This window comes from Scyliorhinus torazame, chromosome 8 (genome assembly GCF_047496885.1).
Source record: "Scyliorhinus torazame isolate Kashiwa2021f chromosome 8, sScyTor2.1, whole genome shotgun sequence".
NCBI lineage: Eukaryota > Metazoa > Chordata > Chondrichthyes > Carcharhiniformes > Scyliorhinidae > Scyliorhinus > Scyliorhinus torazame.
In genome coordinates, this window is record NC_092714.1 from 277,223,052 (window position 1) to 277,244,976 (window position 21,925).

General features: G+C 45.7%; 1 protein-coding gene and 1 non-coding gene across 2 annotated transcripts in view; one reads left to right on the forward strand and one right to left on the reverse strand.

Moving 5' to 3' along the window:
* The window catches only part of chd6 (chromodomain helicase DNA binding protein 6), a 338,615-nt gene that overhangs the window by 32,047 nt on the left and 284,643 nt on the right, over positions 1–21,925 (forward strand). The window lies entirely within an intron of this gene.
* trnas-aga (transfer RNA serine (anticodon AGA)) lies at positions 20,709–20,790 on the reverse strand. The gene has a single exon. It is a non-coding gene; the product is annotated as a tRNA-Ser (tRNA).

Below are 21,925 nucleotides of genomic sequence, written 5' to 3' on the forward strand. Positions count from 1 at the left end.
GCAGTCACAATGTTGGGGGTTTACTACAGGCCTCCCAACAGCCAGCGGGAGATAGAGGAGCAGATAGGTAGACAGATTTTGGAAAAGAGTAAAAACAACAGGGTTGTGGTGATGGGAGACTTCAACTTCCCCAATATTGACTGGGACTCACTTCGTGCCAGGGGCTTAGACGGGGCGGAGTTTGTAAGGAGCATCCAGGAGGGCTTCTTAAAACAATATGTAGACAGTCCAACTAGGGAAGGGGCGGTACTGGACCTGGTATTGGGGAATGAGCCCGGCCAGGTGGTAGATGTTTCAGTAGGGGAGCATTTCGGTAACAGTGACCACAATTCAGTAAGTTTTAAAGTACTGGTGGACAAGGATAAGAGTGGTCCTAGGATGAATGTGCTAAATTGGGGGAAGGCTAATTATAACAATATTAGGCGGGAACTGAAGAACATAGATTGGGGGCGGATGTTTGAGGGCAAATCAACATCTGACATGTGGGAGGCTTTCAAGTGTCAGTTGAAATGAATTCAGGACCGGCATGTTCCTGTGAGGAAGAAGGATAAATACGGCAATTTTCGGGAACCTTGGATAACGAGAGATATTGTATGCCTCGTCAAAAATAAAAAGGGAGGCATTTGTCAGGGCTAAAAGGCTGGGAACAGACGAAGCCTGTGTGGAATATAAGGAAAGTAGGAAGGAACTTAAGCAAGGAGTCAGGAGGGCTAGAAGGGGTCACGAAAAGTCATTGGCAAATAGGGTTAAGGAAAATCCCAAGGCTTTTTACACGTACATAAAAAGCAAGAGGGTAGCCAGGGAAAGGGTTTGCCCACTGAAGGATAGGCACGGGAATCTATGTGTGGAGGCAGAGGAAATGGGCGAGGTACAAAATGAATACTTTGCATCAGTATTCACCAAAGAGAAGAAATTGGTAGATGTTGAGTCTGGAGAAGGGTGTGTAGATAGCCTGGGTCACATTGAGATCCAAAAAGACGAGGTGTTGGGTGTCTTAAAAAATATTAAGGTAGATAAGACCCCAGGGCCTGATGGGATCTACCCCAGAATACTGAAGGAGGCTAGAGAGGAAATTGCTGAGGCCTTGACAGAAATCTTTGGATCCTCGCTGTCTTCAGTGGATGTCCCGGAGGACTGGAGAATAGCCAATGTTGTTCCTCTGTTTAAGAAGGGTAGCAAGGATAATCCCGGGAACGACAGGCCGGTGAGCCTTACTTCAGTGGTAGGGAAATTACGGGAGAGAATTCTTCGAGACAGGATCTACTCCCATTTGGAAGCAAATGGACGTATTAGTGAGAGGCAGCACGGTTTTGTGAAGGGAAGGTCGTGTCTCACTAACTTGATAGAGTTTTTCGAGGAGGTCACTAAGATGATTGATGCAGGTAGGGCAGTGGATGTTGTCTATATGGACTTCAGTAAGGCCTTTGACAAGGTCCCTCATGGTAGACTAGTACAAAAGGTGAAGTCACACGGGATCAGGGGTGAGCTGGCAAGGTGGATACAAAACTGGCTAGGTCATAGAAGGCAGAGAGTAGCAATGGAAGGATGCTTTTCTAATTGGAGGGCTGTGACCAGTGGTGTTCCACAGGGATCAGTGCTGGGACCTTTGCTCTTTGTAGTATATATAAATGATTTGGAGGAAAATGTAACTGGTCTGATTAGTAAGTTTACAGACGACACAAAGGTTGGTGGAATTGCGGAAAGCGATGAGGACTGTCGGAGGATACAGCAGGATTTAGATTGTTTGGAGACTTGGGCGGAGAGATGGCAGATGGAGTTTAATCCGGACAAATGTGAGGTAATGCATTTTGGAAGGTCTAATGCAGGTAGGGAATATACAGTGAATGGTAGAACCCTCAAGTATTGAAAGTCAAAGAGATCTAGGAGTACAGGTCCACAGGTCATTGAAAGGGGCAACACAGGTGGAGAAGGTAGTCAAGAAGGCATACGGCATGCTTGCCTTCATTGGCCGGGGCATTGAGTATAAGAATTGGCAAGTCATATTGCAGCTGTATAGAACCTTAGTTAGGCCACACTTGGAGTATAGTGTTCAATTCTGGTCACCACACTACCAGAAGGATGTGGAGGCTTTAGAGAGGGTGCAGAAGAGATTTACCAGAATGTTGCCTGGTATGGAGGGCATTAGCTATGAGGAGCGGTTGAATAAACTCTGTTTGTTCTCACTGGAACGAAGGAGGTTGAGGGGAGACCTGATAGAGATATACAGAATTATGAGGGGCATAGACAGAGTGGATAGTCAGAGGCTTTTCCCCAGGGTAGAGGGGTCAATTACTAGGGGGCATAGGTTTAAGGTGAGAGGGGCAAGGTTTAGAGTAGATGTACGAGGCAAGTTTTTACGCAGAGGGTAGTGGGTGCCTGGAACTCGCTACCGGAGGAGGTGGTGGAAGCAGGGACGATAGTGACATTTAAGGGGCATCTTGACAAATACATGAATAGGATGGGAATAGAGGGATACGGACCCAGGAAGTGTAGAAGATTGTAGTTTAGTCGGGCAGCATGGTCGGCACGGGCTTGGAGGGCCGAAGGGCCTGTTCCTGTGCTGTACATTTCTTTGTTCTTTGTCCCTCATGGCAGACTGGTACAGAAGCTGAAATCGCATGGGATCAGAGGTGAGCTGGCAAAATGGATACAAAACTAGCTCGGTTATAGAAGACAGGGTAGCAGTGGAAACATGAGTTTCTGAATGGAGGGCTGTGACTAGTGGCGTTCCTCAGGGTTCAGTGCTGGGACTGTTGCTGCTTATAACCTATATAAGTGATTTGGAGGAAAATGTAACTGGTTTGATTTGTAAGTTTGCGGATGACACAAAGGATGGTGGAATTACGGATAGCGATGAGGACCGTCAGAGGATATGGCAGGATATAGATCAGTTTGAGACTTGGGCAGAGAAATGGCAGATGGAGTTTAATCCGGACAAATGTGAGGAAGGTCTAATACAGATGTGAAATATACAGTAAATGGCAGAACCCTTAAGCGTATTGATAGGCAGAGGGATCTGGGTGTACAGGTACACAGGTCACAACGTGACCGCGCAGGTGTAGAAGGTAGTCAAGAAGGCATACCGCATGCTTGCCTTCATTGGTTGGGGCATTGAGTTTTAAAAACTGGCAAGTCATGTTGCAGCTTTATAGAACCTTAAGTTGGGCCGCACTTGGAATATAGTGTTCAATTCAGGTTGCCACACTACGAGAAGGATGCGGAATTTTTGGAGACAATACAGAAGAGGTTTGCCAGGATGTTGCCTGGTATGGAGGGCATTAGCTATGAGGAGAGGTTGGAGAAACTTGGTTTGTTCTCACTGGAACAATGGAGGTTGAGGGGCGACCTGTTATGGGTCCGGGTTTACAGAACCCCAAAGTGTTTCATGGAGTTCAACCGATCCACAACTTGTAATAGATTGTGGTGTGGGAAGCACACGGCGTACTCTCCAGGTGTGGTACAGCAGAAATGGACAAGTGGTTTTTAAAACAAAACAATATTTATTCTATGAACTCAAGTTAACCTTTTAAAAACAAACATTGAATATCTTAACACCCATTACTTTAAAGATAACCCCAAATGACTACAACACTAAATAATCCTTCAAACTGTTCCTTTAAACATCCAAAAGACTTCAAACCTTCAAAAATAGGAGCACATTTGGTTACTTTCAATATATTTATAGTCTGGATTGCAGACATCAACAGACCAGCTCTGTGTTTCTTCCTGCAGCTCACAGCAAAAAAAACAGACACTCCCAGCTGCGTTCTCAAACTGAAACTCAAAAAGCAGCAGTGAGCTCAGCTCCCCCACCCTCTCACATCACTTCAGTAATATGATCAGCTCCATTTCTTAAAGGTACATTGCTTAAACATCCAGTTCTTAAAGGTACTCTCACATGACACCTCCTCTCTCTCCCCCCCCCCCCCCCCCCCCCCAGAATAAAAAAAAAAACCATCAACTTCAAGATGGTTTCATTTTTCACCTTTGTACCATCAATCAAGAAATGCACACAGTAAAAACACTTTACCGGTTCAAAAAAAACAACACACGCAAACAGGTATAATAATATAGTCCATTTTTTTCCCCCCGTTCTTCTTCCTCCAACCGAAATCCTTCCGTTCATCACATTCGTGACAAAGCATCGGCTATCACGTTTTCCTGTCCTGCCACATGTACTATTTTTAAATGAAATGGCTGTCACAATAAACTCCAGCGAAATAGCCTCGCATTGTTATTCTGGAATCGCTCCAAAAACATCAAAGGATTATGATCAGTATATATAACGGTGTCAGACGGATTGCTGGTCACATAAATGTGAAAATGTTGCAAAGCCAGCACCAAACTCAAAGTCTCCTCGATCGTCGAATACTTTTTTTGGTGAAAATTCAATTTCTTTGAAAAATAACCAACAGGCCGCTCTAGCCCTTCGTCGTCGTCTTGTAGAAGCTCCGCTTCGGTTCGGTATAATTTGGGATGACTAACACAGGAGCAGTGGTTAACACAGCCTTCAAGCCGTCAAATGCCTGTTGACACTCCGCTGTCCACTGGAATTTGTTACGCTTCTTGAGCAAGTCCGTCAGTGGAGCGACCACACTGCTAAAATTTGGTACAAATTTCCGGTATAACCCACTCATACCAAGAAATCACATTATTCCCCGTCGTGCCAAGGATATCGGAAACTCCCCAATAACTTTCGTTTTCACATCCCGTGGGACCAATCGACTCTGTCCGATTGTGTGGCCAAAGAAAGTGACTTGGGCTTTTCCAAATTCACTTTTGGCTAGGTTTATCACCAAACCCACCTCCTGAAGTCGATCGAATAACTCCATGAGATGTTTTAAATGTTCTTTCCGTGTCTGGCTGAAAATTACCAGATCGTCGATGTATACCGCACAATTGGGTAATCTTGAAACAACTGTATTAGTCAACCGTTGAAATGTGGCTGGGGCGTTTTCCATGCCAAATGGCATAACTTTGAATTGAACCCTGAACACCTACAGGGATGGTGCAGGCGGGAGGGATTCAGATTTCTGGATAACTGGGGCTCTTTCTGGGGAAGGTGGGACCTCTGCAGACAGGATGGTCTACATCTGAACCTGCGGGGCACAAATATCCTAGGGGGGAGATTTGTTAGTGCTCTTTGGGGGGGTTTAAACTAATGCAGCAGGGGCATGGGAACCTGGATTGTAGTTTTAGGGTAAGGGAGAATGAGAGTATAGAGGTCAGGAGCTCAGATTTGACGTCGCAGGAGGGGGCCAGTGTTCAGGTAGGTGGTTTGAAGTGTGTCTACTTCAATGCCAGTAGTATACAAAATAAGGTAGGGGAATTGGCAGCATGGGTTGGTACCTGGGACTTCGATGTTGTGGCCATTTCGGAGACATGGATAGAGCAGGGACAGGAATGGATGTTGCAGGTTCCGGGGTTTAGGTGTTTTAGTAAGCTCAGAGAAGGCGAAATGGCCACAACATCGAAGTCCCAGGTACCAACCCATGCTGCCAATTCCCCTACCTTATTTTGTATACTACTGGCATTGAAGTAGACACACTTCAAACCACCTACCTGAACACTGGCCCCCTCCTGCGACGTCAAATCTGAGCTCCTGACCTCTATACTCTCATTCTCCCTTACCCTAAAACTACACAAAATTATGAGGGGCATAGACAGAGTGGATAGTCAGAGGCTTTTCCCCAGGGTAGAGGGGTCAATTACTAGGGGGCATAGGTTTAAGGTGAGAGGGGCAAAGTTTAGAGTAGATGTACGAGGCAAGTTTTTTACGCAGAGGGTAGTGGGTGCCTGGAACTCACTACCGGAGGAGGTAGTGGAGGCAGGGACGATAGGGACATTTAAGGGGCATCTTGACAAATATATGAATAGGATGGGAATAGAAGGATACGGACCCAGGAAGTGTAGAAGATTGTAGTTTAGTCGGGCAGTATGGTCGGCACGGGCTTGGAGGGCCGAAGGGCCTGTTCCTGTGCTGTACATTTCTTTGTTCTTTTGTTCTTTGTACAATCCAGGTTCCCATGCCCCTGCTGTAGGTGTGGCGCTGCTAGTCAAGAGCAGTATTACGGTGGCGGAGAGGATGCTAGATGGGGACTCATCTTCCGAGGCAGTATGGGCTGAGGTTAGAAACAGGAAAGGAGAGGTCACCCTGTTGGGAGTTTTCTATAGGCCTCCAAATAGTTCTAGGGATGTAGAGGAAAGGATGGCGAGGATGATCCTGGATAAGAGCGAAAGTAACAGGGTAGTTATTATGGGAGACTTTAACTTTCCAAATATTGACTGGAAAAGATATAGTTCGAGTACATTAGATGGGTCGTTTTTTGTACAGTGTGTGCAGGAGGGTTTCCTGACACAGTTTGTTGACAGGCCAACGAGAGGCGAGGCCACATTGGATTTGGTTTTGGGTAATGAACCAGGCCAGGTGTTGGATTTGGAGGTAGGTGAGCACTTTGGGGACAGTGACCACAATTCGGTGACGTTTACGTTAAGGATGGAAAGGATAAGTATACACCGCAGGGCAAGAGTTATAGCTGGGGGAAGGGAAATTATGATGCCATTAGACGTGACTTGGGGGGGATAAGGTGGAGAAGTAGGCTGCAAGTGTTGGACACACTGGATAAGTGGAGCTTGTTCAAGGATCAGCTACTGCGTGTTCTTGATAAATATGTACCGGTCAGGCAGGGAGGAAGGTGCCGAGCGAGGGAACCGTGGTTTACCAAAGAAGTGGAATCTCTTGTTAAGAGGAAGAAGGAGGCCTATGTGAAGATGAGGTGTGAAGTTTCAGTTGGGGCTATGGATAGTTACAAGGTAGCGAGGAAGGATCTAAAGAGAGAGCTAAGACGAGCAAGGAGGGGACATGAGAAGTATTTGGCAGGAAGGATCAAGGAAAACCCAAAAGCTTTCTATAGGTATGTCAGGAATAAGCGAATGACTAGGGAAAGAGTAGGACCAGTCAAGGACAGGGATGGGAAGTTGTGTGTAGAGTCTGAAGAGATAGGCAAGATACTAAATGAATATTTTTCGTCAGTATTCACTCAGGAAAAAGATAATGTTGTGGAGGAGGATGCTGAGCTCCAGGTAAATAGATTAGATGGCATTGAGGTACGTAGGGAAGAGGTGTTGGCAATTCTGGACAGGCTGAAAATAGATAAGTCCCCGGGACCTGATGGGATTTATCCTAGGATTCTCTGGGAGGCCAGGGAAGAGATTGCTGGACCACTGGCTTTGATTTTTATGTCATCATTGGCTACAGGAATAGTGCCAGAGGACTGGAGGATAGCAAATGTGGTCCCATTGTTCAAAAAGGGGAGCAGAGACAACCCCGGCAACTATAGACCGGTGAGCCTCACGTCTGTAGTGGGTAAAGTCTTGGAGGGGATTATAAGAGACAAGATTTATAATCATCTAGATAGGAATAATATGATCAGGGATAGTCAGCATGGCTTTGTGAAGGGTAGGTCATGCCTCACAAACCTTATCGAGTTCTTTGAGAAGGTGACTGAACAGGTAGACGAGGGTAGAGCAGTTGATGTGGTGTATATGGATTTCAGCAAAGCGTTTGATAAAGTTCCCCACGGTAGGCTATTGCAGAAAATACGGAGGCTGGGGATTGAGGGTGATTTAGAGATGTGGATCAGAAATTGGCTAGCTGAAAGAAGACAGAGGGTGGTGGTTGATGGGAAATGTTCAGAATGGAGTTCAGTCACAAGTGGAGTACCACAAGGATCTGTTCTGGGGCCGTTGCCGTTTGTCATTTTTATCAATGACCTAGAGGAAGGCGCAGAAGGGTGGGTGAGTAAATTTGCAGACGATACTAAAGTCGGTGGTGTTGTCGATAGTGTGGAAGGAAGTAGCAGGTTACAGAGGGATATAGATAAGCTGCAGAGCTGGGCTGAGAGGTGGCAAATGGAGTTTAATGTGGAGAAGTGTGAGGTGATTCACTTTGGAAGGAATAACAGGAATGCGGAATATTTGGCTAATGGTAAAGTTCTTGGAAGTGTGGATGAGCAGAGGGATCTAGGTGTCCATGTACATAGATCCCTGAAAGTTGCCACCCAGGTTGATAGGGTGGTGAAGAAGGCCTATGGAGAGTTGGCCTTTATTGGTAGAGGGATTGAGTTCCGGAGTCAGGAGGTCATGTTGCAGCTGTACAGAACTCTGGTACGGCCGCATTTGGAGTATTGCGTACAGTTCTGGTCACCGCATTATAGGAAGGACGTGGAGGCTTTGGAGCGGGTGCAGAGGAGATTTACCAGGATGTTGCCTGGTATGGAGGGAAAATCTTATGAGGAAAGGCTGATGGACTTGAGGTTGTTTTCGTTGGAGAGAAGAAGGTTAAGAGGAGACTTAATAGAGGCATACAAAATGATCAGGGGGTTGGATAGGGTGGACAGTGAGAGCCTTCTCCCGCGATTGGAAATGGCTGGCACGAGGGGACATAACTTTAAACTGAGGGGTAATAGATATAGGACAGAGGTCAGAGGTAGGTACTTTATGCGAAGAGTAGTGAGGCCGTGGAATGCCCTACCTGCTACAGTAGTGAACTCGCCAACATTGAGGGCATTTAAAAGTTTATTGGATAAACATATGGATGATAATGGTATAGTGTAGGTTAGATGGCTTTTTGTTTCGGTGCAACATCGTGGGCCGAAGGGCCTGTACTGCGCTGTATTGTTCTATGTTCTATGGTGTATACCATCTGGAGTCACAAAAGCTGAAATCTCCTTCATCCTTTCGGATAAAGGTACCTGCCAGTAACCTTTTAAGTAAATCCAATTTGGAAATAAAAGCTGATTGTCCCACTTTCTCAATGCAATCCTCCAAACGTGGGATAGGATAAGAGTCCGTTCTTGTAACTGCATTAACCTTTCTATCGCCCACACACAACCGTACTCAGTAATATGATCAGCTCCATTTTTTAAAGGTACATTGCTTAAACATCCAGTTCTTAAAGGTACTATCACATGACAGATCTGATAGAATTCTACAAGATTGAGGGGCATGGACAGAGTGGATTGTTGGAAGCTTTTTCCCAGGGTGGAAGAGTCAATTACTAGGGGGCATAGGTTTAAGGTGCGAGGGGCAAGGTTTAAAGGCGATGTACGCGGGGCATGCTTTTTACAGAGAGGGTGGTGGGAAACTGGAACTCGCTGCCGGTGGAGGTCGTGGAATACGATGGACTTTTAAGTGCATCGTGATAAATACATGAATAGGATGGGAATAGAGGGATACGGACCCCGGAAGGGTAGGGGATTTTAGTTCAGACGGGCAGCACGGTCGGGCTTGGAGGGCCGAAGTGCCTGTTCTATGCTCCACACCAGTATCCTCCCATCCTGCTTTATTGAACTCTATCAGGCTTTTCTTCTAGTCCCTTCTCCCTCCATCTACTTATCCAGTGTCCTCTTAAATACATCTATGCTATTTTCAATCACTCCATGTGGTAGTAAGATTCATGTTGACGCCAATACATGGGTAAAGAAGTTTCTCCCAAATTCCATGTTGGATTTATTAGTAACTAATTTATGGCCTCTAGTTCTGATCTCGCCCAGAAATGGAAATAGCCGTCTGCCCTGTCAATTCCTTTCATAATTTTAAAGATATCTAACTCAAGTAGCATAATTAAAATAGATCGTGGTCATTCATCACGTTGTTTCTGGGAGCTTGCAATATACATATTAGCTGCCACATTTCCGAAATTACAATTGCGATTACTCTTCAGTTTTGATAGGCTGTAAAACACTTTGGGTGTCCCTGTGGTTCTAATAGGCGCTATATAACTGCAGGTTCTTTCTGAGAATGCAGACTCTGTGGGTGCTGTGGGGTGAGACAGGATAGCATATATAGTAGACATTGAGTTTGGGGTTGGGAAGCCACCTTGATCATTCAATTAAATTATGGCTGATCTAATCCTCAACCCCATTTACCTGCCTTTGGTCCATGTCCCTTGATGATACCTTTACTCAACAAAAGTCTTTATCAATCACAATATTAAATCAATCTCAATATTAAATTATAACCGAGCGAACACCTATAGCCTTTGCGGTAGAAAATTCTGATTTCATAACTAGCCAGGGGGCAGATGTACAACTTTCCGTGGTTAAACAGTTGTGCTCTGTGCAGACTTAATAAAGCAGTAATAATTTCTAAAAATAGTATAATATATAAGACTGTTCCTGGGCATATTTGAATGTGATAAAGTCCAGTATATTGATTAAAAAATGAAAACTTGCATTTCTGTGGCACCATTCACACCCTCTGGATGTCCCAGAGCAATTACAGCCAAGTAGAATTTGAAGTGTAGTTACTGTTGTAATGTAGGAGAAACACAGTTTTGTTTTGCCCAGCAAGATCCCCAAAACAGCATTACGATGATTAATGCTGATGATAAAAATATTGACACCGGGGGAGGGGGGGGGAAGAGAGTGCCCTTGCTGTTCCTCGAATTGTGCCTTGAGATCTCTTTGGCCATCCTGAGAAAGAAGACCAGGCTTCATTTAATTGCCATGCCTGAAAGAAAATATCTGACAATGCAACACTGCCTCAGAAGTGCAGTGAAATTGGAGCAAAGTTTATGTGCTCATATCTGGATTGGGACTTGAACCCCTAATCTTCTGACTCCTAGGCGAGACAGAGTCCCAGTCTCCGAAATATGGCTGATGCTGGTTATCAAATAATTTAAAAAAAACATTCCGTATTATTTACACTACATAATTCAATTTTTCATTTGGTACAGCAAAAGCCTTTGATTTTCTCGAAGCGTTTCGAATAGTGCAGGGGGGGCATTGCACTACCAAGCCCAAACAATGCTGCCCCAGGACAGTTTGGGACAACTTAAAGGGAACTTTGCTCTATCATAGAATCCCTACAGTGCAGAAGGAGGCCATTCAGCCCATCAAGTCTGCACTGGACATGGGAAAGAGCAGCCGAGTAAGCCTCCGCCTCCACCCTATCCCTGTAACCCAGTAACCTCACCTAACCATTTGGACACTAAGGGGCAATTTGTTATGGCTAATCCACCTAACCTGCACATCTTTGGACTGTGGGAGGAAATCGGAGCACCCGGAGGGAACCCATACAGACACTGGGAAAACGTGAAAACTCCACACAAACCGTCCATAAGACCATAAGACATAGGAGCAGAATTAGGCCACTCGGCCCATCGAGTGCTCTGCTGTTCAATCATGGCTGATATTTTCTCATCCCCATTATCTTGCCTTCTCCCCATAACCCCTTAGTCACCCGAGGTTGGAATCAAACTCCGGTCCTGGATCTGTGAGGCAGCAGTGTTAACCACTGTACCGTCCTCTGGTTCAAACACTGTTTTATACCTGTCCTAGGAGTGTTTGATGAGGGAATTGTCAAGACAGATTTGCTCTGTATCTAACCCCCGTGCTGTACCTGTCTTTGGAGTGTTTGATGGGGACAGTGTCGAGGGAGCTTTACTCTGTATCTAACCGCATGCTGTACCTGTCCTGGGGGTGTTTGATGGGGACAGTGTAGAGGGAACTTTACTCTGTATCTAACCCCGTGCTGTATCTATCCTGGGAGTGTTTGATGAGGATAGTGCTATTAGTGTCTTCCCCCGTAAAGACTGACATAGGGCAGCACGGTAGCACAAGTGGATAGCACTGTGGCATCACAGCACCAGGGTCCCAAGTTCGATTCCCTGCTGGGTCACTGCCTGTGCGGAGTCTGTACGTTCTCCCCGTGTCTGCGTGGGTTTCCTCCGGGTGCTCCGGTTTCATCCCACAGTCCAAAGTCGTGCAGGTTACGTGGATTGGCCATGATAAATTGCCCTCAGTGACCAAAAAGGTTAGGAGGGGTTATTGGGCTACGGGGATAGGGTGGAAGTGAGGGCTTAAGTAGGTCGGTGCAGACTCAATGGGCCGAATGGTCTCCTTCTGCACTATGTTCTAAAGTATTTTTTAATTCTTCTGCCATTTCCCGGTTCCCCATTATTTCCCCAGTTTCACTCTAAGGTACATACGTTCACTTTGGCCTCTCTTTATTTTATATACTTAAAGAAGCCCTTGCTGCCTGTTTTTATATTACTTGCGAGTTTATCTTCTCCCTGTTTAATGTTTTTGTCATCTGTTGATGGTTTTTAAAACTTTCCCAATCCTCTGGCTTACAACAAATCTTTGCCACACTATATGTTTTCTCTTTCCGTTTATGACTATCCTTCACTTTCTTGGTTAACCATGGTTGATTTAGTCCCTTCCTAGAATCCTACTTTCCCGTGTTGTATCTGCCGTGGGATTGTTTGGTGGGGATAGTGTAGGGGGAACTTTACACTGCATCTAACCCCGTGCTGTACCTGTCCTGGGAGTGTTTGATGGGGACAGTGTAGAGGGAGCTTTACACTGCATCTAACCCCGTGCTGTGCCTGTCCTGGGAGTGTTTGATGGGGACAGTGTAGAGGGAGCTTTACTCTGTATCTAACGCCGTGCTGTACCTGTCCTGGGAGTGTTTGATGGGGACAGTGTAGATGGAGCTTTACTCTGTATCTAACCCCGTGCTGTACCTGCCCTGAGAGTGTTTGATGGGGACAGTGTAGAGGGTGCTTTACTCTGTATCTAACCCCGTGCTGTCCCTGTCCTGGGAGTGTTTGATGGGGACAGTGTAGAGGGAGCTTTACTCTGTATCTAACCCCGTGCTGTACCTGTCCTGGGAGTGTTTGATGGGGACAGTGTAGAGGGAGCTTTACTCTGTATCTAACGCCGTGCTGTCCTCTGGGCTTGCTATACACTTAGGATGGCAGAGTCCCTGAGCAGCACGGTGGTGCAGTGGTTAGTGCTGCTGCCTCACGGCGCCGAGGTCCCAGGTTCGATCATGGCTCTTGGTCACTGTCCGTGTGGAGTTTGCACATTTTCCCTGTGTTTGCGTGGGTTTTGCCCCCACAACCCAAAATATGTGCAGGCTAGGTGGATGGGCCACGCTAAATTGCCCCTTAATTGGAAAAAAATGAATTGGGTACTCTAAATGTTTTTTAAAAAATGATAATTCTACTTTTGTTTGCAGAATTGGTGAGTTACAGGCTGGAATCTGATTGGGTATTGGGTGAGGGAGCATGGCGAGAGGTTTGCAAGATGTCAATCATTTGAATGATTTGAACCTGATATGAAGTCTTGATGAACCTTAAACAGTTCTTGAATTGCAAATTTGTAATGTATTTCATATCAGGATTTAACTGGACACTAAGTTTCTCAAACCTTTTTGTTTGGCTGAAGACGTAGCCTGATTAATTGTTTACTTGATTAAGTCATTAAAGTCTGATATTCTAATAATTCAAAGTCATTTTGTGCACAAACAAATTTGAATTGCCACATTTTCAAGAACATTGGAAGCAACACAGCAAAGTAAAGATTTGGTGCTAAAAATGAGTTGATGATTTGACTGAAGTATAGAATCATAGAATTTACAGTGCAGAAGGAGGCCATTCGGCCCATCGAGTCTGCACCGGCTCTTGGAAAGAGCACCCTACCCAAGGTCAGCACCTCCACCCTATCCCCATAACCCAGTAACCCCACCCAATACTAAGGGCAATTTTGGACATTAAGGGCAATTTATCATGGCCAATCCACCTAACCTGCACATCTTTGGACTGTGGGAGGAAACCGGAGCACCCGGAGGAAACCCACGCACACACTGGGAGAACGTGAAGACTCCGCACAGACAGTGACCCAAGCTGGAATCGAACCTGGGACCCTGGAGCTGTGAAGCAATTGTGCTATCCACAATGCTACCGTGCTGCCCCATTGTAGATTGAGTAGTGTTGAGAAATTGTCTTCAGTTGAGTTTCTATCGCTATTAAGGACAATACACCAGGAGCATCAAGCATGGTGAGTGCATGGGACTTGCATTGGGTAAATGTTCTGCCTGACTGGGTACCAAGTTGGGAGTGTCATGAGGTGGGTAAATTCGATTTCAACAAAGCAGGAGAATTCTCCCAGTTTCCTGCTCAACATTTATCCTTAAACAGATTTTCTCATTGTTATTTGTGGAGCTTTCTCTTCGCTTCTTTGCTTCCTGTGTAGGCTTGGGGTCAGGCTTGATTTTCCCACCTAGCTGGTCTTGCCTGGGGCAACTATACAGGACCCTACATGGGGCTAATAGGATTAGATGAAATCTGGGAGGGTGTGTGGTGAATGGTTGTTGTGTGGTGCACAGACACTAGCATGGAGCATTTTGGCCAAATGATCTTTAAATCTGTGTAATTAGATACTTCTCCCTCCTGAACACGTATCTGCACCATCACTGACTTCCTATTTCCACCTCGAACATTGCTCACCTCTTCCCCTGCCTCAGCTCATCTGCTAGAACCATCATCCGTGCCTTTGTTAACTCTCGATTTTGCTATTCTAATACGCTTCTTGCTAGTCTCCCATCTTTCACTCCTTGTAAAGGTAAGCTCATCAAAGCTCTGTGCATCTAAAAATGTAACCGTTCGCTGACTGACAGCTGTGCCTTAATGTGCCTAGGTGCTAAACTCTTGAAATTCCTTCCCTAAATTTCTCTGAGCCTCTATCTCTTTTTCCTCCTATAAGATCTACCTTGACTTATCCCTATCTTTACTTAGTACAAAGAAAATTACAGCACAGGAACAGGCCCTTCGGCCCTCCCAGCCTGCACCGATCCAGATCCTTTATCTAAACCTGTCACCTATTTTCCAAGGATCTACTTCCCTCTGTTCCCCGCCCGTTCATATATCTGTCTAGATGCATCTTAAATGATGCTATTGTGCCCGCCTCTACCACCTCCGCTGGTAAAGCGTTCCAGGCACCCACCACCCTCTGCGTAAAAAAACTTTCCACGCACACCTCCCTTAAACTTTCCCTCTCTCACCTTGAAATCGTGACCCCCTTGTAATTGACACCCCCACTCTTGGAAAAAGCTTGTTGCTATCCACCCTGTCCATACCTCTCATAATTTTGTAGACCTCAATCAGGTCCCCCCTCAACCTCCGTCTTTCCAACAAAAACAATCTTAATCTACTCAACCTTTCTTCATAGCTAGCACCCTCCATACCAGGCAACATCCTGGTGAACTTCCTCTGCACCCTCTCTAAAGCATCCACATCCTTCTGGTAATGTGGCAACCAGATCTGCACGCAGTATTCCAAATGTGGCCTAACCAAAGTCCTATACAACTGTAACATGACCTGCCGACTCTTGTACTCAATACCCCGTCTGATGAAGGCAAGCATGCTGTAAGCCTTCTTGACCACTCTATCGACCTGCGTTGTCACCTTCAGGGTACAATGGACCTGAACGCCCAGATCTCTCTGTACATCAGTTTTCCCCAGGACTCTTCCATTGACCGTTTAGTCCGCTCTTGAATTAGATCTTCCAAAATGCATCGCCTCGCATTTGCCTGGATTGAACTCCATCTGCCATTTCTCTGCCCAACTCTCCAATCTATTTATATTTTGCTGTATTCTCTGACAGTCCTCCTTGCTATCTGCAACTTCACCAATCTTCGTATCATCTGCAAACTTGCTAATCAGACCACCTATACCGTTGTCCAGATCATTTATGTATATCACAAACAACAGTGGTCCGAGCACGGATCCCTGTGGAACACCACTAGTCACCTTTCTCCATTTTGAGACACTCCCTTCCACCACTACTCTCTGTCTCCTGTTGCCCAGCCAGTTCTTTATCGATCTAGCTAGTACACCCTGAACCCCATACGACTTCACTTTTTCCATCAACCTGCCATGGGAAACTTTATCAAACGCCTTACTGAAGTCCATGTGTATGACATCTACAGCCCTTCCCTCATCAATTAACGTTGTTACTTCCTCAAAGAATTCTATTAGGTTTGTAAGACATGACCTTCCCTGCACAAAACCATGCTGCCTATCATTGATAAGTCTATTTTCTTCCAAATGTGAATAGATCCTATCCCTCAGTATCTTCTCCAACAGTTTGCCTACCACTGACGTCAAGCTCACAGGTCTATAATTCCCTGGATTATCCCTGCTACCCTTTTTAAACAAAGGGACAACATTAGCAATTCTCCAGTCCTCTGGGACCTCACCCGTGCTCAAGATGCTGCAAAGATATCTGTTAAGGCCCCAGCTAATTCTTCCCTCGCTTCCCTCAGTAACCTGGGATAGATCCCATCCGGACCTGGGGACTTGTCCACCTTAATGCCTTTTATAATACCCAAAACTTCCCCCTTCCTTATGCCAACTTGACCTAGAGTATTTAAACACCCATCCTTAGCCTCAACATCTGTCATGTCCCTCTCCTAAGTACTCATTAAGAATCTCACCCATTTCCTCTGACTCCACGCATAACTTCTCTCTTTTGTCTTTGAGTGGGCCAATCCTTTTTCTAGTTACCCTCTTGCTCCTTATATACGAATAAAAGGCTTTGGGAATTTCCTTAGCCCTATTAGCCAAAGATATTTCATGACCCCTTTTAGCCCTCTTTATTGTGCGTTTAAGATTTGTCCTACTTTCCCGATATTCCTCCAAAGCTTCATCAGTTTTAAGTCGCCTAGACCTTATTATGTATGCTTCCTTTTTCATCTTAGCTAGTCTCACAATTCCACCCATCATCCATAGTTCCCTAATCTTGCCATTTCTATCCCTCATTTTCACAGGGACATGTATGTCCTGCACTCTAATCAACCTTTCCTTAAAAGACTCCCACATTTCAAATGTGGATTTGCCCTTAAAGAGCTCCTCCCAATCCACATTCCCTAGCTCCTGCCGAATTTTGTTATACTTGACCTTTCCCCAATTTAGCACTCTTTCTTTAGGACCACTCTCGTCTTTGTCCATGAGTATTCTAAAACTTACGGAATTGTGATCGCTATTCCCAAAGTAATCACCGACTGAAACTTTAACCACCTGGCCGGGATCATTGACTATTTACATACTGCTCTAAAAATCTCTCCTGGATACCCCTTACAAATTCTGCTCCATCTACGCCTCCAACGCTACATGAGTCCCATTCAATGTTGGGGAAGTTAAAATCTCCCATCACGACCACCCTATTGCTCCTACATTTTTCTATAATCTGTCTACATATTTGTCCCTCTACTTCACGCTCGCTTTTGGGAGGCCTGTAGTAAAGTCCCAACAATGTTACTGCACCCTTCCTATTTCTTAGCTCTACCCATATTGCCTCAGTGCTCGAATCCTCCATCGTGCCCTCCTTAATCACAGCTGTGATATCATCTCTGACCAGTAATGCAACTCCTCCACCCCTTTTACCTCCCTCTCTATGGAGGTCCCTGGGATATTTAGTTGCCAGTCTTGCCCTTCCCTCAACCAAGTCTCCGTAATACAAGTAAGAGTAAGTAAAGTCGTCATAGTCCCAGAAGACCATAGACTGCTTTCTCCTTTGAGGGGGAGAGCTGACTGGTGATGATTTTTCTGAGGATCACCACACCTCAGGCGAGTGGCGAGGTTGAGAAGGTGGGGCCTTCATGAATAACCTCAGCCGATACGGGAATTGAACCCGCGCTGCTGGCCTCGCTCTGCATCACAAACTAGCTCTCCAGCCACCTGAGCTAAACTGGCCCCTTGACCCAGACCTAAACTTCTGGTAATCCTAATATCTCCTTCTATGGCTTGATGTCAAATTTTGTTTTGATAAGGTTTCTGTGAGGTGTCTTAGGACATGCGTTAATACAGCACTTATAGAAAGAACAAGTTTTTGTTATACTTGGATGATCTCCATGTGAGGCTCAGACATGAAAATTGGTCTCTTGAACAATGCACCACAGGATTCTGGCCATTGCAGAGACAATAGGAGCATCAATAGGAGCATATAAGAATGCTTTGGATATGCAGTTAAAGAAAAGAGGGTTGAGGAGATTATGAGGGAAGAGCAGGCTTTGGACAACCTGTGTAGAGGATAAACACTGACTCATTGGGCTGATGAGCCTGTTTCTGTGTGGTAATTTCCAAGTTCCTCCAGTAGAGCAGAGATGATAAAGAATTGGCTTTGTGGTGGGGTGTGGGGAAATGGAATACTGTGGGCAGGGGCAGGTGAGATGCAAGAAATTCCAATTTGAGGTTAGTTGCTTTTCTGTAAATACAGTGTAGAAATTCTGGGTGTACTGAAGATCAGATCGGGTGCAGAAACATGCTGCTTGAGGTCTGGTGAAAGCTGCCAGTGAATATCTTGTCAGGCCTTGTTCAGAGTTCTACTTGTTTAGTGGACTGCATTTCAAGGGACCGAGAAAGAAGAAAGACTTGCATGTATCCAGGGCCTTTTGTGACCATTCCAGAGGGCAGTTAAGAGTCAACAGAATTGTTTTGGGTCTGGAGTCACATTATAGGTCAGACCAGGTAAGGAGAGCAGATTTCATTCTGTAAAGGACACTAGCTCAACCAAACCCCGGGGGCTGCCCTGCACCAAATCCTGTTCATCCACATCTCCGCTGGCAAAGTGTTCCAGGCACCCACCACCCTCTGTAAAAAAAACTTTCCATGCACATCTCCCTTAAACTTTCCCCCTCTCACCTTGAAATCTTTGTGATCTTATTTAATAAGCATCATAATCTTTATTATTGTCACAAGTAGGCTTACATTAACACTGCAATGCAGTTAATGTGAAAATCTCCTAGTCACCACATTCCAGCGCCTGTTCCGGCACACAGACGGAGAATCCAGAATGTCCATTTCACTGAACAAGCACGTCTTTCAGGACTAGTGGGAGGAAACTGGAGCACCCGGAGGAAACCCACGCAGTGTGTACAGTTCTGGTCACCCTAGTATAGAAAGGATATCTAGAAAAGAGTGCAGAAAAGATTTACTAGGATGCTACCAGGACTTGATGGTTTGAGTTATAAGGAGAGGCTGGATCACCTGGGACATTTTTCCCTGGAGTGTAGGAGGCTTAGCGATGAACTTATAAAGGTCTATAAAATAATGAGGAGCATAGATAGATAGATATTCAACATCTTTTCCCAAAGGTAGGGGAGTCTAAAACTAGAGGGCGCAGGTTTAAGGAGAGATACAAAAGAGTCCAGAGGGGCAATTGTTTCACACAGGGTGGTGAGTGTCTGGAACGAGCTGCCAGAGGCAGTGGTAGAGGCGGATACAATTTTGTCTTTTAAGAAGCGTTTAGACAGTTTTATGGGTATAGAGGGATATGGGCCAAATGTGGGCAATTGGGACTAGCTTAGTGGTAAAAACTGGGCGGCATGGACAAGTTGGGCCGAAGGGGCCTGTTTCCATGCTGTAAACCTCTGGGACTGTACAAGAGGAGAACGCGCAGACTCCACACAGACAGTGACCCAAACCGGGAATCGAACCTGGGTCCCTGGCGCTGTGAAGCAACAGTGCTAACCACTGTGCTACTGTGACGTCCATTCCCGGCCTGTCAACAATTCACATTTAATGTTTTCATCGTTGTTTTCTAATACCGCCGCATTTTCACCCTTTTCTATGTCTCTAATCTGCTCCAGTTCCAAAGCCCTCTGAAATCTCGGCACTCCTCTAACTCGGGCTTCCTGGATTTTAATTGTTCCGCTATCGGAGACCGTATATTTAGATGTTTACGGCCGTTTGAAACTCTGCCTCATTTTCCTCCTTTAAGAATCTCCTTAAATCCTCTTTTTTGACCAAATTATTTGTCCTAATATCTCCTCATATGGCTTGATGTCAAATTTTGTTTGATATTCTTTTGAAGTGCCTTGTAATGTTTTACTAATTCAAACATGCTCCATGTAAGTTGCATCACAGAAGGAAACCATTCGGCCCATTATGTCTGTGCTTGCTCTTTGAAATAGCTACCCAATAGGTCCAAGTCCCCTGCTCTTTCCCCTTAATTCCTGCAAGATTATTCTTTTCAATTATGTGTTGAATTCCCATTTGTAAGTTACTGAATCTGCTTCTACCACCCTTTTCTGGCAGTGCATTTCAGATCATCGTGACTTTGAGTAAAATAACGTTTTCCTCAAACCACCTTTAGTTCTTTGCCAATCATCTCAAATCTGTGTTTTCTGCAACTAGGGACAGTCCCTCCTTATTCACTCTATCAAAACCCTTCTTCATTTTGAATACCGTGACCTAGTCTGCTCTAAGGAGAACAGTCCCAGCTTCTCCAGTCTCTCCACCTATTCCTGGTGAATTTGAATGAATCTCCTCTGCACCCTTGCCAACACAGTGACATCCTTCCTAAAGTGTCGCCCAAAACTGGGGAAAGCATTCCAGCCAGGTCCTTATCAGTAAAGGTTAGCATTCTAATACAGAGGGGGCTCTGCACTGTCTGAGGTGTTTGTCTTTATTCATGATGTGGAGAGGCCAACGTTGGGACTGGGGTGAGCACAGTAAGAAGTCTTAGAGCACCAGGTTAAAGTCCAACAGGTTTGTTTCGAATCACTAGCTTTCGGAGCACAGCTCCTTCCTCGGGTAAATGAAGAGGTAGGTTCCAGAAGCATGTATATAGACAAAGTCAAAGATGCAAGACGATACTTTGAATGCGTGTCTTTCCAGGTAATTAAGTTTTTACAGGACCGTATGGCCTGTAGCAATTTAGCATGGCCAATCCACCTAACCCGCACATCTTTGGACTGTGGGAGGAAACCGGAGCACCCGGAGGAAACCCACGCACACATGGGGAGGATGTGCAGACTCCGCACAGACAGTGACCCAAGCCAGGAATCGAACCTGGGACCCTGGAGCTGTGAAGCAATTGTGCTATCCACAATGCTACCGTGCTGCCCTAAAGAATATACGTAGTCGGCAGGATTCGAACCTGCGCGGGGAGGCCCCAATGGATTTCTAGTCCATCGCCTTAACCACTCGGCCACGACTACACAAGTCGGAGCAACTGAAGAGAGGGATAATCCCAGGTTAAAGAGGTGTGAATTGTCTCAAACCAGGACAGTTGGTAGGATTTCGCAGGCCAGATGGTGGGGGATGAATGTAATGCAACATGAATCCAAGGTCCCGGTGGAGGCCATACTCGTGTGCGGAACTTGGCTATAAGTTTCTGACCGGCGATTCTGCGTTGTCGCGTGTCCTGAAGGCCGCCTTGGAGAACGCTTCCGTGAAGATCAGAGGCTGAATGCCCTTGACTGCTGAAGTGTTCCCCGACTGGAAGGGAACATTCCTGCCAGGTGATTGTCGTGCGATGTCCGTTCATCCGTTGTCGCAGCGTCTGCATGGTCTCGCCAATGCACCGTGCTTTGGAACATCCTTTCCTGCAGCATATGAGGTAGACAATGTTGGCCGAGTCGCACGAGTATGTACTACGTACCTGGCGGGTGGTGTTCTCGCGTGTAATGGTGGTACCCATGTTGATGATCTGGCACGTCTTGCAGAGAATTCCATGGCAGGGTTGTGTGGTGTCGTGGTCGCTGTCCTGAAGGCTGGGTAGTTTGCGGCAGCAATGGTTTGTTTGAGATTGTGCGATTTGAAGGCAAGTAGTGGGGGTGTGGGGATGACCGTGGCAAGATGTTCATCTTCATCGATGACGTGTTGAAGGCTGCGAAGAAGATGTCGTAATTTCTCCGCTCCGGGCAAGTACTGGACGACAAAAGGTACTTTGTCGGTTTAGGACCCCCCACCATCTGGCCTGGGCTTGCGAAATCCTACCAACTGTCCTGACTTGCGACAATTCACACCTCTTTAACCTGGGATTATCCCTCTCTCCAGTTGTTTCTGTCTGGACCTGTAAAGACTTAATTACGTGGAAAGACTCTCATTCAAAGTATCGTCTTGCATCTTTGACTTTGTCTATATATGTATATATATATATATTATATGTATGTTTCTGGAACCCACCTCTTCATTCACCTGAGGAAGGAGCTGTGCTCCGAAAGCTAGTGATTCGAAACAGACCTGTAGGACTTTAACCTGGGTGTTGTAAGACTTCTTACTGTCTTTATTCATGTAAGACAGTAAACTCTTGTAGGCCCTTTCAGGAGAATGTGAAAGATCCCACCACAC